The following is a 15,766-nucleotide window of genomic DNA, read 5'->3' as shown; positions in this document are numbered from 1 at the left end:
AACCTCCCTTGACCGGCCTAGCCTTGGTCAGACTGCAGGGGTTCTGAGGCTCTCCCTGCCCACCCCTGCTTCCCCCCTTCTCTATCTTTCAAAGCATTAAGCCCCCCACCCCAGTCAACCGTTTATACTCCTCACTCTGTCTCAGTGACTTCTTCCCAGAGGACCCAACCCTTCCTCACCCTGTGACTCCGACTCCAAAAGTCAACTTTTTCTTTGTTTTTTGTTTTTGAGGAAGATTGGCCCTGTGGTAACATCTGTTGCCAATCTCCCTCTTTTTTGCTTCTTTTTTCTCCCCAAAGCCGCAGTACGTAGTTGTGTATCCTAGTTGTCGAGTTGTGGCTCTTCTATGTGGGACACCGCCTCAGCATGGCTTGATGAGCGGTGAGTAGGTCCGCGCCCAGGAAGGATCCGAATCCGAGAAGCCCGGGCTGCCAAAGCGGAAAGCATGCACTTAACTGCTACACCACCAGGCCGGGCCCCCGAAGTCAACTTTTGACCAAAATCGAACCACCCAATAAAATATGGGCAAAGATCACACAGCTCACAGGAAAGGTAATAAACGTGGTTTTTCACGTACGAAAAGATGTACCACCTAACTATAAAGAGAGAAATGCATACTAAAATGGCACTGAGATATAATTTATAACCTGTGAGTTTGGCAAAACCCCAAGAGCCTGATAATGTTACCGGATACATACCTAGGTTCTTTACCCGCCACACAAGAGGGGCCAGATAAAACTGGAACACCGGGCTTACGGCAAGGAAAGAGTTTTTATTTCGGGTGACGTCAGCCGGGAGACGAGAGCTCTCAGATTTTTCCCATCTCCCCGAAAGATGGGAGGCAACGGGGTTTTAAAGGTTGTGACTGCTTGTAGGGAGGGGGAGCCTGTGGCCTTGCTGGTCTGCGCTTTCCCATCAGCCTGCGTTTGGCCTTGTGAGGCTGCTGGCAGGGAGGAGGACGCCGAGATAAGGGAATCACAGGTGGGTGTCCTTCAACTGTCTCCGCGGTGGATGGTGGATTCTGGTGCCGGGGAGTCAAGGAGTTGGGGTCTGAGAAGCTCTAGCTTCTTGATATTTTCTGGATATCAGTTTTCCTGTAACAAACCTCAAGAACTGGTAATTAGCCCAAACTTCAGTGTGAGCCCAGCTTGAGGCCACCTGGGCTTTTAACAATGTGTAACTTCTATCTGCCTTGTGAAGTTGAGGGATACGAAGGTCTGAAAAACTGGTATTTACAGATGAATGTAACTTAGAGAAGCAGGGAAAGAGGATGGGTGCTTTTGGTTTGAACCTCAGATATGCTGGGTTTAATGTAGGGCAACTGATATCAGGGCCGGCATCAATAACATACTGGGTTGGCCAGGCTGCAGAAACAGGAACCGCTTGAGAACTCTCGGGGTGCTCCCAGAGTCCCTATCCCTGAGCTGTGGCTCCCGAGTCCTCTGGGGCGGCGGTACCAGGGACCGTGAGGGTGCAATACCTTAGCGAAGGCACGAGGCGCCTGGACGAGGCCTGGTGCCGACCGAAGCTTTGCGGGCACAACTGTCTGTGCGAGTTGATCTGAGCAGGCCTGGTGGGGAGGGGGACTGACTGGAGTGAACCAGACTCACGGGAGGCCCATGCGCACGCTAGAAGGCGAACTGAGACCAACGGGAGACGCTCCTTTGCAGGGAACGTAATTGTCTGAGGGTCCAGATACCTGGGAAACCACAAAGTGACCACCGAAGAGCATGGAGCCAAGCAGAGAGGTCTTGGATTGCAGAGGCCCAAAGAGCCACCATCATAAGCACATGCCTGGCGCTGGGTAAGCAAGGTTGACAGATTATCTCATTTAATCCCGATCCATTCACTCATCCATTCCACAAATATTTAGGTGCTGGGTGCTGGTCTGAGTACGGGCGACAGAGCAGTGGAAAAAGCAGTCCGAGTGGGATCTTCTGGTGGCTGGGGGGAGGCAGGGTTACAGACACGGCACATGTATACCATGTCCGGAGGGGGTCGAGAGGTCTGAACCTCCAGCTATAAAATGGGTAAGTTGTGGGGATTTAATGTAATGGCACGGCGACCATAGTCAATCCTATTGTGTTGCATATTAGAAAGTTGCTAAGAGAGTACACTTAAACGTTCTCTTCACGAGGAATCAAAATTTGTAGCTTTGCATGGTGACAGATGGTAACTAGACTCACGGCGGAGATCATTTCGCAGTGGATACTGACATGGAATTGTTATGTTGTACACCTGAAACTAATACGATGTTATATGTCAATGATACCCCCATTAAAAACACCCACAACACCCGCATTTCGATTGCCCAGATAATCTCCTTCTACTCAATTCGATTCACTAAACGTCCTCCATTGGCAAGAAACAAACAAACAAACAAACAGACAGACAGACACGTCAGGGGCTGGCACGCGCTACCGGGCAACTCAAAACCAGGTTGAGGCCCGAGGGGCGCCCCGGGGCCGGGGTCAGGAGGGCGGTTGCTCAAAACAGTCCCCAGGTTGGGTTTTACTGGGACCTGGTTCCAGCGAGGAGATGGAGGTTCAGAGAAGCGACCGGCAGAGACGCTGCTTCTGCCTCGTGGCTGGCATCTCCACCCTCAGAGCTGATCTGTCGGGAAGGTGACTGACTTCCTCAGGCTCCCGCTAACCCTGGCGCGGCGCTGAGAACCAGTGAGAGAGAGATCACGCCTGCCCACGGGAGAGGGGGAAAGCCCCGGCCCGCAGAGTCACAGAGCCTAGAGCCGGGGCACCGTCGGGCAGGGACGTGACGGCGGATGTCACCCGCCCTTAGCAAAACCACCCTGTTGCGGGCCTCGCGCCAGCCGACCCATGTGTGTCCGACCAGCAACCCTTCTCCGCTCCACGGTCGGCTCCCTGCTCTTATGGCTTCCCTCTTGTAGACCCCATCCGTTAGCGGGGCCTGGGCTCCAGGCGCGAGCGGTGTCCTGGGACCGGGTGAGGCCCGCAGGTCGGCTGCCTGCTAGCTGTGTGACACCGGACAGGTTTTCTCAACCTCTCTGGCCTCGGTGGCCACATCTGCGAAAAGAGCTGATAACAGCTTCAACCCGCTCTAGGGTCTCGAGGATGCAAACGGGTTAAAACATACCAGAGGATGCAGCGCAGTGCCCGACGCGCGGCCCCGGTGTGGCCGCGGTGCCTTCCCCGCAGGGCTGACAGAACTGATGAGTCAGTGGGTCTGGGGCCGACCGCCCCAGCCTCACAGACCCTACAGCTCACTACAGGCTTTGCGGAGAACCGAGGGAAGAAACAGACGCCCGCCCGGCGAAGCTGGGGGTCTCAGTCACGGAGGCTGGGGAGGAAGACGGGGCGGAGACCGGCGCACAGTCACGGCGGCCCTTGCCTCCGCGGTAGTTCGCTCCCCGCCCAAGGTCGGGGTCCTGCCTAGAGGCCCCGGGCCGACGCGCCTCTCCCGGATGCACCGCGATGACCCCGCGGCCTTTCTTCCGGAGCGCGCGGACCGCTCTGGTCCCACAGCTCCCTTCCACAGACGCCCTCCCGCCGCCCAGCCCCAGTGCCCCTGCTGCCGTCCGGGAGCCGGGACGTGGGCGGCGGGCTGCGGCGGAGCTCCGAGCGCCGAGGCGCGGAGGCCGGGAGGCCCGGGGCGAAGCGCGACCGCGGTGGCCACGCCCCCGGGCGGCGAAGGGCGGGGCATGCAAAGAGCGCCTCGTCCTCCCGGGAAGGACGGCAGGGAGCCGAGGGGGAGGTGAAAATGGACGGAATGTGGAGGATAAGTGCGGCGGCACCGCGTCTGGAGTCAACCACAGGCTAGGGAGCCAAGGCTGCGGACTGAGCGGGACGCGGCTCACCGTGAGCTGAATATGGGTGACAGGCGGCCGGCGACGGCGAGGCCAGGGTGACAGGCATCGCTTCTCGGCCTTTTGGCTAAGATCAAGTGTAGTATCTGTTCTTATCAGTTTAATATCTGATACGTCCTCTATCCGAGGACAATATATTAAATGGATTTTTGGAGCAGGGAGATGGAATAGGAGCTTGCTCCGTCCACTCCACGCATCGACCTGGTATTGCAGTACCTCCAGGAACGGTGCACCCCCTCGGGGGCAAAAAGCGGTAACACAAATGACAGACTGACTGGTTTGAGATGTTTATCTTCTTTGCAGCTTCCACTTTTTTCCCGCTTGTTCTAGTCGTAGTTGCTCGCTTTCTGTAGAGGACCACACGGAACGTTGTTTCTGTGGGCGAGTCCTTTTCCCACTTAGTTTCGCCTTTTTGTAACGGAGATCTTTTCTCTTTCTTAAGTTCTCGCTCAGGTTATCGGAAGGAGGGAAGCTTTAAGAATACCGGCTGCTGTATATTGCGGGTGGGGTTGGCAACAGGACCTCATCTGTAGGTTAAGTTTATTTTTATTTTTTATTTTATTTTTTTTGTGAGATCAACCCTGAGCTAACATCCACTGCCAATCCTCCTCCTTTTTTTCCCCAAAGCCCCAGTAGATAGGTGTATGTCACAGTTGCACTATCCTTCTAGTTGCTGTATGTGGGTCGTGGCCTCAGCATGGCCAGAGAAGCGGTGCGTCGGGGCGCGCCCGGGATCCGGGCCTGGGCCGCCAGTAGCGGAGCGCGTGCACTTAACCGCTAAGCCGCGGGGCCGGCCCTGTAGGCTAAGTTTAAAGCTAAATTTCTTTCTACTCTTCAAATGCTGAGAGAGAGAGAGAGAGCTTGTGTCTGGCTCCCTTGGTAGTGACGTCTGCGTACCAGGCTCCATCTTTCCCCTACCCTGTCCTGAAATCGCTGATCTAAGCACCTGACACACCCGGGCTGCCATCCCACACAGCCATGCACAGGAGGGAGAGCGTTTTGCGCTTTGTCCCACGCAGCCGCAAGGCTGGAAGCCCCGTAGGCAGGCTCTCGAGTCCCTGAGGGGAGCATCTAAGACATCCCTTCCACACGGGGCTGTACCTGTTCGCCGTCAGGTGTCCGCTGACCTGTGTGCAGCCACCAGGACCAGTCCCATCATTCTCTATCCCAGGAGATGAAAGCCCAGGTCTCCCCGTTCATCTCGCACGCCCTTTTCTCTTATCTGCGCGCCCCCCCACCCCCGCATGTAGTATCTGTTCTTATCGGTTTAATATCTGATATGTCCCCCCCTCCCCCGAACGCGCGCGCGCGCGCACACACACACAATCTCCTGAAAACTCTCTCAGTCGTCTGTCAAATCTCCCATATATCTTTGGCCTCTTCTCTTGAGTGTTTTCTTCATATGCCTGCTTTCCCTCGCCCTCCGCCCCTGAGGTTGGCCCAGGCCGACAGCTTGGTGACAGTTTCTGATAGAAACACATAAAGCGACGCGCTTGTGGATAGGTGAGCACCACCTCCAGTTTAGGTGATTTGAATCCAGTTCCTTCCGGCAGCCCTAAAATCGCTCTGCCAGATCCCTACCGCCCAGAACAGATTACAGGCAGATGAGGTCATATCTACAAAGGTCTTCCCTGAGGGGGAAGGAAAATTCGTTCTTCTAGACCTATGGCAGTCTTGATCCACTTTGGCAGCACGTCGGGATCTCCTGGGGGCTCGTTTAAATCATGCTGATGTCCCAGCACCACCGCAAGGCAATGGGATTCGAATCTCTGGGGTGGTGCCCGAAGGCCGGTGGACTTCAAAGCTCGCTCTGTGTTTCGGGTGTCGGGTGCACAGTGTGCCTCCAGAAGCACTCCTTAGAGCGTCCGGGGAAGACGCTGCTGCTGGTCAATTTATTCTGAAACAACGAATTCTCCGTGACAGTGAAAGTGTTCGATGCGCTCCTGCAAATCCAGTCATGAATCGGTTTATGACAATGCCAGACTGGCTTCGTGTTCAACACACCGAAGGCCCTGGGCAAACAGCGTAGGAATGAGGACATGACGAATTCCCTGGTTCTGTCTCGGCGCAACCTAGCGGGGAGGCCTTTGGACTGGTCTCGGAATACGCTGAGAGCAAGTCCTGTAGCTTCTGTGTTGTGCTGCACCCTGCGGAACCAGATGGAGCCCTCCCCACCCCACCCCCCATCCCAAATTTGTTTTGGAGGCTGAGACCGATGTCACCACGTGCGGAGGGTACCAAAGGGTTTATAACTCACACGATGAGGCTTTCGGGGGAGAGCAGGGTGGCTCCCAGGCGCATTCGAAAACCAAGGGAAGGAGACTGGGTTTGTGTTTTGTGTTTTTTCTTTGTTAATTTTTTTTTTTTTGTGAGGAAGATTGGCCCTGAGCTAACATCTATTGCCAGTCTTCCTCTTTTTTGCTTGAGGAAGATTGGCTCCAAGCTAACACTGTAAGTGAGCATAAGTGAGGCCATCTTGTTACACTAAATGGCTCCAGCCCCTCCTCTGTGTGACTACTCGCTGCTCTGCCCGTACTCCAAAAAATTCACATGCTCTCTTGATTTGTGGCCTCCGCTTACGTATGTACTCCCCAGTAGCTTGATAAATTAAAAACTTTGTTCTATGCGTTTCTCTCCAGGAACAGGCTAACCACAGGAGGGAAACACACCTACAAGGTATCCATCACAGCTGACAGAAGAATGGAACAATGCGATGCCTGGCGCCCATCTGTTATGAGAGGTTCGGGGATTCGATCGGAGACGTAAAAGAAACTTCCCACTCCAAACAAATGGACCGAAGGTATATTTTATTATATAGAGGAGAATAAGGGCGATAGTCCGCAAACAGATCCGAATAGACCAAATGATAAGAGGGAAAAACACCAGCTCGATCGGAAACGGAAACACCAGATCGGCTGAGATAGCGGCAGATTCGAATAGGTCATATAGTAAGAGGGAAAAACATCAGATCGATCGGAAAGGGAAACACCAGATCGACTGAAGGGAAATGACACAAATCAACCGGAAAGAGAAACACCAGGTTGACCGAAAAGAGAACACATCAGATCGGTTACTCACAACATCCATGCCCCACTGCCGGGAGAGTCCCGTCAGTTGACACGGCTGGGCAGGAATCACACGTCCTGGGCAAGGCGTCCCTTCCACAGGTGAGACTCTCATCAGGCCTCGGTTTCCAGCAGTTCATATAAGCAGTTACAGAGTTTACAGAGCAAGCATTCAATGTTCCCATGCGCAAATGGTTATCAGTGGCGTACGTGCACTGAGCCTCCTGGCTAGCGTCCCAGCCCAGCAGTTGTGTACCTGCCTTGTTTTCCCTGGTTATCATCCCAGCCCGGCACAGATGGCCAGTCTGCCCCAGGCCATGACGCCCAAAGGACCTTGAAATTCTTACAAATTGCAACTATCTCCGTGGGAGAAAGGCCAGTTCCCACCACACAGACAGCAGCTTTCTATTTCTTTGTGTGCTGCTGGCTGTAGGTTAATGGAACGGCCCAACGTGGCTGCACTCGTGTCAAGACACCATCACGCCTGAAGACCAACACCGCTGGACCCCCTCCTCACTGCCCGTTTTCCCTATATAACTGCCTCAAGATTCTGTAACCTTTGAAGATGGGTCTTTGAGACATTAGTCACCTGTCTTCCAATGTGCCGGCTAATCTAATTAAACTTCGTTTCTCGATCTCTAACTCATTGTGATTAATTGGCTCAAATCGGGGCGAGCAGAGCGATCCCGTTGCTCGGTATCAACATCTGTGCCCATCGTCCTCCGTTTTGTACGTGGGACACCGAGAAAGCATGGCTTGGTTAATGGTGCGCCAGTCCGTGCCCGGGATTCGAACCTACGAGCCGGGCCGCCAAAGCAGAGCTTGCAAACTTAACCGCTACGCCACCGGGCCGGCCCTGGGTTGATGTTTTTATGGTGGTGAGCGGAGGGCCTGGGGTAAGGCTTTCATATCTGCTTGCCCAGCCACAGGGCAGGAGAGGAAGAGGAAGTGGAGCAGTGAGGCTCGAAAGCTGACAGCCATCACACATCAAAATGAAGTCAGACTATTATACGCTGCTTTCTCCTCTATGAAACGGGGGCGGAAAGCCACCTTCCATGGGCAGCGTACAGATGAAAGGGGACCTTCCGTGACCCTGCCCTACACGGCGGGCAGTCAACAAACATCCACGGGATTCGAGTCTGATGGCCAACCGGCAGCCTCTTGGCTTCTGCAGACAATGGTTCACCAACTGAACTGCCTCGATCTGATCTAAGGAGGGCTCCAGCTGGGGCCAGGCTGGGGCAAGGCAGGGGTGCCGGCTCCCTTGAGAAGCTGAACCAGCTGGCCGAGTCTGGGATGTGAATGAGTCTGTGCGGGGACCGGCCCGGGGGTGGGGATTGATCACGGTAGGAAAGAGCCCACGAGAAGCAAGCGTCCCCGGGGGCAGTTCCGAGGCCCAGATCATAACGTGAAGGTGGCTTGGGCTGGTCAGCGGACTGCAAACCGGTCCCCTCATTTGCCCACGCTCTTGCCTCAGGCTCCAATGCCCAGGTTCCCCCCTCATGTCAACATGCCCCCTCGGCCCCCCCATCGAAATTCTGACTTGTCCTGTAAGCCCTCCCGGATGTCGGGAAGGCCTTCCTGATTCAGCTGGCTTCCTGATCCGCCCCACTTTCTCATTCATCGGGTGTGTGTCGCATGCTCCCGCCGGTAGGGTCACAGAGCCAAATGGGAGAAGCCTTGGGCCTCAAGGGGGTCACGGCTAGGTGGGAGCCACAACCATTTGTTCATCTCCCGAGGTCCGCTCGTCCTCATCAAACTCGTGTTCTGGCCATTTGGGCAGGTGTCGTGGTCCCGGTCCTGGGCTGGACGCTCCCCAGAGTCAGGAGCAGTGTCTGGCCCATCTCTACTCCCAGGAGCAAGCGCAGGCCCTGGCAGGTCAAGTCACAGGTGATTGTTGACCATTCGTTAAGTTGGAACTGGTGGTGATGGCAGGAGGCCCAGAGTCCTGTGGGGTCAGACCCCGGACCCGAGCTCAGACACTCGCAGCTGTGTCTTCCAGGGCAAATCCATTTCCCCAGGGTAAAGACAGGAGCTTTATCAGTCGGCCTCCCGTTCGGTGCGAGGGTCCGTCCACTCGGTAGTGCCTGTCACCTCCGGAACCGGCATCCCTTCTCCTGAGGGAAGGATCATCCATAGACATGCCCCCCCCCCCCCCACTTGACCGTGAACGCCTAGGGGACAGGAATCGGATCACAGCCGCCTCTCAGTGTCGGGCTCTGTCTGATGGGGGCACAGCCGTCATCCGCATGGAAGGGACGGGTCAGTCCGTGGGTGGACTCACAGAATCAGAGGTGGTTAGGTCAGCGTGTTCTGGTACTTTTTAAAGAAATATGCAGGAATATCACAAAAATGTGCGTGTGACACAGTTTAGAATTAAAGGTGGCACCTCAGATGTGTGCAGGAGAAATTGACTCATTTACACTGTACTCCAGAGGAAATACCAAATGGCTCAAAGACTTAGATGTTGAGAAAGAGGAAGAAAAAGACCTACAGGAAGATTTAGGAAATTATTTTATGACGTCTCGGTGAAGTTCTTTCTAACTTTGACTCAAAATCTGAAAGCGATTTTTAACAAATTGATAAATATGATGATATAAAAATAACTTTGGATGGAACCTTAAGCAAATGGAATCATCATCTTAAGCAAAGCCAAAAGACAGATATCGAACAAGAGAAAATATTCACCGCTTCTTACATTACGTACAAAGGGCCAGCCCCCTTAATACGCAAATTGCAGACCCAAGCCCTTATGATGGAGCCCAACGGACAGCCCAGCAAGAGAAGGGCGAAGTCCCCGAACAGGGAGTCCACAGAGAGAAAACAAGCGTGGCTCTCCGGCACGGCACGGGAGAGGACGCTCAGCCTCACCGGTGATTGGGGAACTGCCAATCAAAACTACGCCGAGGCACCATTTCACCTATAAGATCGACCCCTTCCGCTGCCCCCCACCCATGCCAGTGAAAGTAATCCAGGACATCCCTTTCTCAGGACGAAACCACCCGGGGACCCGGACTAGTATTGGGCGGATGACGGCCCGAAGAACCCGGACGCGAGCAGAGAGGTCCTGAGGAGGGAGGGGCGGGGCCGGGGGTGGCTGAAGAGCGGTCATCGTCGCGGCGTGTCGGGCACTGGCTGAGCGAGTCGCGGGCACGATCTCATTCATTGAACGGTTGCTGGGTGTGCAGTTCGTGCGGGGGAAAGAGCAGTGGACGGAAGCAAGTTCCTGCTTTCGGGGGCTCCCGGAAGGCCCGGGAGCTGCCACCGTGCCAGCTCCTCCTTCCCGGTCCCCGGCAGCCGCCCCTCCTCCCCGGTCTCTGCGCCCCTCGTACCGGCCAGGAGGCGGCCCCCAGTTGGGCGAGGGCTCCCCGCGCGCAGAGGCGGCCCGGAGGGTGGAGTCGGCCCGCGGGAGCCGCGTCTCCTCTGGGGACACAAGGCGGGGCATGCAGATCAGAAGTGACTGTTTAGCGCGCGAACGACGGAACCACCAGGGATTTAGAATTTCTCCTTAAAAATGTAGAGAATGAAAAATCCACACCAGAGCCGACTGTCCGGCGACTCCCACCGTACTGTCAAAGCAGCCAAAGAAGCGAGGCCGGGACTGAGCGGGACGCGGCTCACCGTGAGCTGAATATGGGTGACAGGCGGCCGGCGACGGCGAGGCTAGAGTGGCAAGTATCGCTTCTCGGCCTTTTGGCTAAGATCAAGTGTAGTATCTGTTCTTATCAGTTTAATATCTGCTACGTCCTCTATCCGAGGACAATATATTAAATGGGTTTTTGGAGCAGGGAGATGGAATAGGAGCTTGCTCCGTCCACTCCACGCATCGGCCTGGTATTGCAGTACCTCCAGGAACGGTGCACTCCTCCCGTAACAACGGTCGCAAAAAGCAGACTATGGTGTTTCGTTCTTCGTTTTCCTTTCACTCTCCATGTTAGCGTGCTGGCTTCTGTTTCTCGTCTTCTCGTGCTTTCCTGCAAGCTGCTTATCGTTCTCAGCTTTTCCAGCGTGTTTTCTTCTCTTCTGACGAGGCTTCGCGTGCCTCTACGGCTCGCGGCTGCTCTCCCTGGCTCCGTCCTGGATTGTCCCTTTAGGTTGGGCCTCGCCTGGCGTTGACCTTGGTCTTCGTTAATCGCTTGACGGGCAAGGGTCTCCATTAGCACCTTACGCTGGGTGCTGGTGACTGCCGAGAGGTTTTCACTGCGTGAGCTCCTGTAATCGCATCAGCCCCAGATCCAGAAAGCGCTATCATCCGGTTTCACCGAGGCGGCGTCACCGGGTAACACACTGAAGTCAGTGGCAGGGCCGAGGCTGTAGCTGGCGCCCAGGCTCCACGCCCTTACAGTACCATTCAAGCCCCGCCCCTCACGAGCTGTGTACCCCTTTAATGGTCGCCGCTGCAGTCCTGCTCTCTGGGGTAACCCTATGCCCGTCTGTCACGAGAAGCCTGGGCCTCCCAGCTCTTCCCCTTTCCCAGTCTCTTACCCCATAAGGCTCTCGGCATCCTCTCCGACCTCTTCTCCAACCCCCTCCGATTCCTGAAACCTTGTTCTTCCGACCATGACCCCTATTCTCAGTCTCCCTTCACTTCTCGCTCTAACCTTCCCCTGAGGATGTGCATTCCTGGAGCCTACTCGCAGGGTGGCTCTTTCCTCTCTCCACCCCTCATTCCCCAGGGCCTTGCTTCACGTTGTCCCTTAGAGACCACCCTCCCTCTTCCCTAACTGCACCCCCCCCCCAGCTTTGAATCGCACACCACCGGACTATACCACCCACTACCTCTCCTTGTTCCTGTCTTCTGTCCAGCCGAGGGTCACTCCCTTGAAGATTTTAGCTCCTGGTTCCCTGTCTCTCTCCAACACACTCCTGCCATCATTCTCCGTGTTCTCCACAGCCACACAGATGATCCTGCCAAACCCCTGGCCTCTCACTTCGTTGACCTCAGCTCTACCTGGAGCCACTCATTCTCCCCGCCCACCTGAGATCTTCTCATTACCAATGGCTATAACTCTGTCCACCTCCAGCATCGCACTCTCCAATCACCTTCCCTCCCTCTGCTACCCTTTGGTACCTGCCACCTTTCGCTATCCCGTCTCCCTCATCCCCATCCCCCAATGTCGCTGCATCCCCGTTGACCTAGATGAATTTCCTTTCAGGTACCGTCAGCTCCCTTGCCTCGATCCTGCTCTGTCATGCTCGAGTTGCCAACCTCCACCTCTCTAATTGTGCTGGGCCGCACCTGTGCCGCTGAATGTAGCTGGCCCGAAAACATACAACCAGGCCGATCGGGCTCACCTTAACTCCCAGTGTGCCGGGGGAAAACAGACAACATTTGCTATCTGGGTTCCAACGGGCCCTTACGCGAGAAGGGCCCATTGTTTTCTAAGTCTCTTTGTGAATAACTTCTAGAAGTGAAAATAAAGGATAGTGGGAGACGACTTTATTACAAATTGACATAAGCATTGAAACATAGCAAACCCACATTTTCCCCTCATATTTTCCAGGTTTTGAAGGTCTACATACCGGAATCCGGCAACACCCTCCAAGTGCCGCGTACTTACTGCTCACTGACGGTCAGGCCCAGCCTGTGAAATACTGCTTCCTGATTTCAAATGCATCTCTAATAGGTTCTGGCTCACCCCTCCTGCTGCTGCTTCTTGCGCTTGCATCGTCAAAACACAACAGTTGGAGAAGTTTTTTTATAACCCTTGATAGCCCGTAGTTTTCTTGAATTGCAAATTCTGGGGTTTGAGCAACTTCATCTAGGATACTGCCATTTGAAGACATGCAGTCTGAGATTTCACTTATATATAATCCTTTTCCCCACCCTCATTAGAGTCCAGTCCTTTGCTTTCATCTTCTGATTCGTCTAATAGTCTAATAACTCGTCTGACAGAAACGTGCTCCTCTGTTAATTTTCTTTCCTTTGCCGTTATGGCCGGGGTGGGGGGCGGGGGAGTAGGGGGGAGGATTTCCGAATTCTCCACTGTGTTCAACGAAAGCAAAAATCAGACTTCAGAGATGGTGTCTCCCGTCTGCTTGTTTACCTTCTTGAAAGATGATTTGATCGATACTTTTTTATAGCAACACAAGACGAAACCTGAAGGCTCGTGCCATAGTGACGCCTTATTTCACTGTCGCATCAGCCCTGTAAGGGACTCCTTCATTCCTCCACTTATTTCCTTATCCTTGTAGACTTTTTCATCATAGTTGGGGATCGATGAATAAGTGCAGAAAAAAAACATTCCTAGGATGATGAGACAGCAAATTTTTTCAAGATACGGGGAAAATAAGATCGCTAAGATCCCGTGATGCGTCTTAGATTTTTCGAGAGACAGAAGCTGGCCTGCCACCCACAGCGAGGCGTGGCGGTCTCGTGTTGAACGTACACGATTTCACCGAGGGTCACCATCAGACAGGGCCACTCTGTGACCGTGATGGATCAAGACAGAAACAAGACCGCTTCGAAGTCACGTCCAAACTCGGACAAAAAAGGAGACTGTATTGTCCAAACAACAAAAGTCACCAGACAGCCCCTATTCTTGATAGGCTAAGATGAGTAACTGCTGCTACTTCACCAGTTACAGCTTTGGCCTCGGCTCTGTTCTTCCCTCCTTCTGGATGAGATTTATTCAGCTACCCAATCACAGAATTACCCCGACTTCCTGAGAACATCGGTAGGGGAGGAAAGAAATCTTTTTCCTTCTACCCTTCTGGGTTCTCCATGGCTGGGGCTTTGTAACCAAAGACAGATTAACAAGAGAAAAATAAACAGACGTTTATCAGCATGTATGTCTTGTACGTACGTACACGGGAGAAACTCTGGGATGAGTAACTCAAAGGGGTGGCTAGAACTTGGGCTTATATAGCTGATAAAAGAAAGGGATAAGAATGAGGGTGCCGCTTACCATGACCACCTCAAGGCTGAACTATGGGCAGAAATAAAAAATTACATTTTAACCTTCACTGTCACCAGATGGCCGGTGAACAATGCAGTAGATTTCCCCTGCAGTTAGAACATTTAGAAGGCCCCGGGCACAAGATAAACTGTAGCTGGAAAGGGCGACCGGTCAGAACCGGACTCAGCCTTAAGCTTGCGTTCTCTGCACTTTTTGCCTTTAAAACCAGGCCAGCCCAAGACCGAGGGGGCCACTCACCTGTCAACTTGCAGGTTGAGGTGTACTTCCGTGGTTTGCAAACCTTTAATAAAGCCTCTCTTGTCTTTAAAACTTATCTTTGCCTCGTCAAGCTGCTCATTTCAGTTAACATAGCCTCTTGAAACAAAACAAAGAAACAAACAAAAAAAAAACCAGCTGATTTCCAGAGAAGTGATAAGACGAAGGGAAAGGCCTTTGAGTTTCTGGGGTGGCAAACTGTGGAAAGGTAAATCTGTGGGGGAATAATGGAAGATAAGGGCTAGTCAGCAAAGTTTGTTGTGCAGAGCCCTCCGGTGCCAGTCTCTGGGCTGATAAGGCTCAGGGTCGTCGGTGATTAACTTCTGTACAAATTGATGTCCTGCTTTTAGGCAAATAGGGGGAGGGCAGAGAGCTTTTCTCCTGTCTGCTTCAGCTCAAAATAATCCTTATGCCAAAGTGGCATGTTTCGGGGGGTGGCAAATCCTGCTACCCTTCACATCCCGTCCAGAGGAAGGGCTCACTTCCTTAAACTCTCCCCAAACCCCCTAACACAGGCCCACGTCCTATATCTAATAAGCCATTCCCGACACCCTCTTACTGAGACGGCCCACGGTTCCCCACGGTGTGCGTCCTCTCTCGTTTTGCAACAAGAAATAAACCCAACTCGTCTCACCATGGGTGTGTTCCTGGTGGCCTCTGGCTGGATGGTGTAGACATGCTACTAGGAGGGCCCGCCAATGGACCCATAAGGTTATTTCAAGATGGAATGAGTTTTATTCTGTTTAAAAAGCAAAGCAAAGCAAAGTTTTCTCCTTTTTTGTTGGAAGACCTATAAAAGAGGATAGAAGTCATGCAATATCAATATTTACAAACAGAACCACTCAGAAAAGAAACTTAACAAAAGAGAGAGCGAGAGAGAGAAAAGGTTGTTGATCTCATCTCTTAAAAACGCTCCTGGGCTGGCCAGCTGGCGTAACGGTAAAGTTCCCGCGTTCTGCTTCAGCAGCCCGGGAACCTACCCGCCGCTCATCAAGCCATGCTGAGGCGGCGTCCCACGTAGAAGAGCGACAACTCTACAACTGTGATACACAACTATGTACTGGGGCTTTGGGGAGGAAAAAGAAAAAAGAGGAGGATTGGCAAGAGATGTTAGCGCAGGGCCAATCTTCCTCAAAAACAAAAACAAAAACAAAACTGAAGAGGAATTAAAAAGAGAAAAAAGAAACCTCCTAGGGTAAGACAGGTGGGTAAAAGCACAGAGGGACAGATATATACGTATCTGCATCTGTATATGCGCACGTGTATGTAACACACAACAGTAAGATGATGTTAGGTGGTGGGTGTTCACTGTAAAATTGTTTCGACGTAGCTGTGTTGATACCGAGCAAGGGCCTGGCCTGCTCACCACAAGATAAAAGGCCAAGCGGGCAGTGGTAGAGAAAGAACTTTAATAAGCTAGAAGCTAGCATATCGGAAGATGGTGGACTATGTCCTCAAAAACTCATCTTCAAGGGAAACTGATCTGGAATTGACTCACACAGGCAAACGGGGTTGGGGCGGGGGCTCAGAAACGTCGGGTGATGGGTGACTGCAGAGCGTCGGGCGCTTCCCCACAGCAGATCTGCTGAACGCAACATTCCTGAGGACTCTGAGAAAACCTCAGTTACTTCTTTGTCTGGGACAGAAGGAACACTTTGGGCAGAGGACATAAATTTTCTGCTAAC

The 15,766-nt window shown here is 53.2% G+C and overlaps 1 long non-coding RNA gene and 2 other non-coding genes across 3 annotated transcripts; all 3 read left to right on the top strand.

Moving 5' to 3' along the window:
• The first annotated feature begins 1,032 nt into the window (after positions 1 to 1,032).
• Positions 1,033 to 12,471, top strand: LOC131417552 (uncharacterized). The gene is made up of 3 exons (XR_009222721.1): positions 1,033 to 1,804; positions 6,481 to 6,641; positions 12,411 to 12,471. It is a non-coding gene; the product is annotated as an uncharacterized LOC131417552 (long non-coding RNA).
• LOC131418006 (U2 spliceosomal RNA) lies at positions 3,889 to 4,079 on the top strand. The gene has a single exon (XR_009222803.1). It is a non-coding gene; the product is annotated as a U2 spliceosomal RNA (small nuclear RNA).
• Positions 10,584 to 10,774, top strand: LOC131418012 (U2 spliceosomal RNA). Its single transcript, XR_009222809.1, has one exon. It is a non-coding gene; the product is annotated as a U2 spliceosomal RNA (small nuclear RNA).
• Positions 12,472 to 15,766: the final 3,295 nt, after the last annotated feature.

The sequence above is a fragment of the Diceros bicornis genome, chromosome 18, assembly GCF_020826845.1.
Source record: "Diceros bicornis minor isolate mBicDic1 chromosome 18, mDicBic1.mat.cur, whole genome shotgun sequence".
Taxonomy (NCBI): domain Eukaryota; kingdom Metazoa; phylum Chordata; class Mammalia; order Perissodactyla; family Rhinocerotidae; genus Diceros; species Diceros bicornis.
This window is presented reverse-complemented; position numbering and strand designations above follow the sequence as displayed.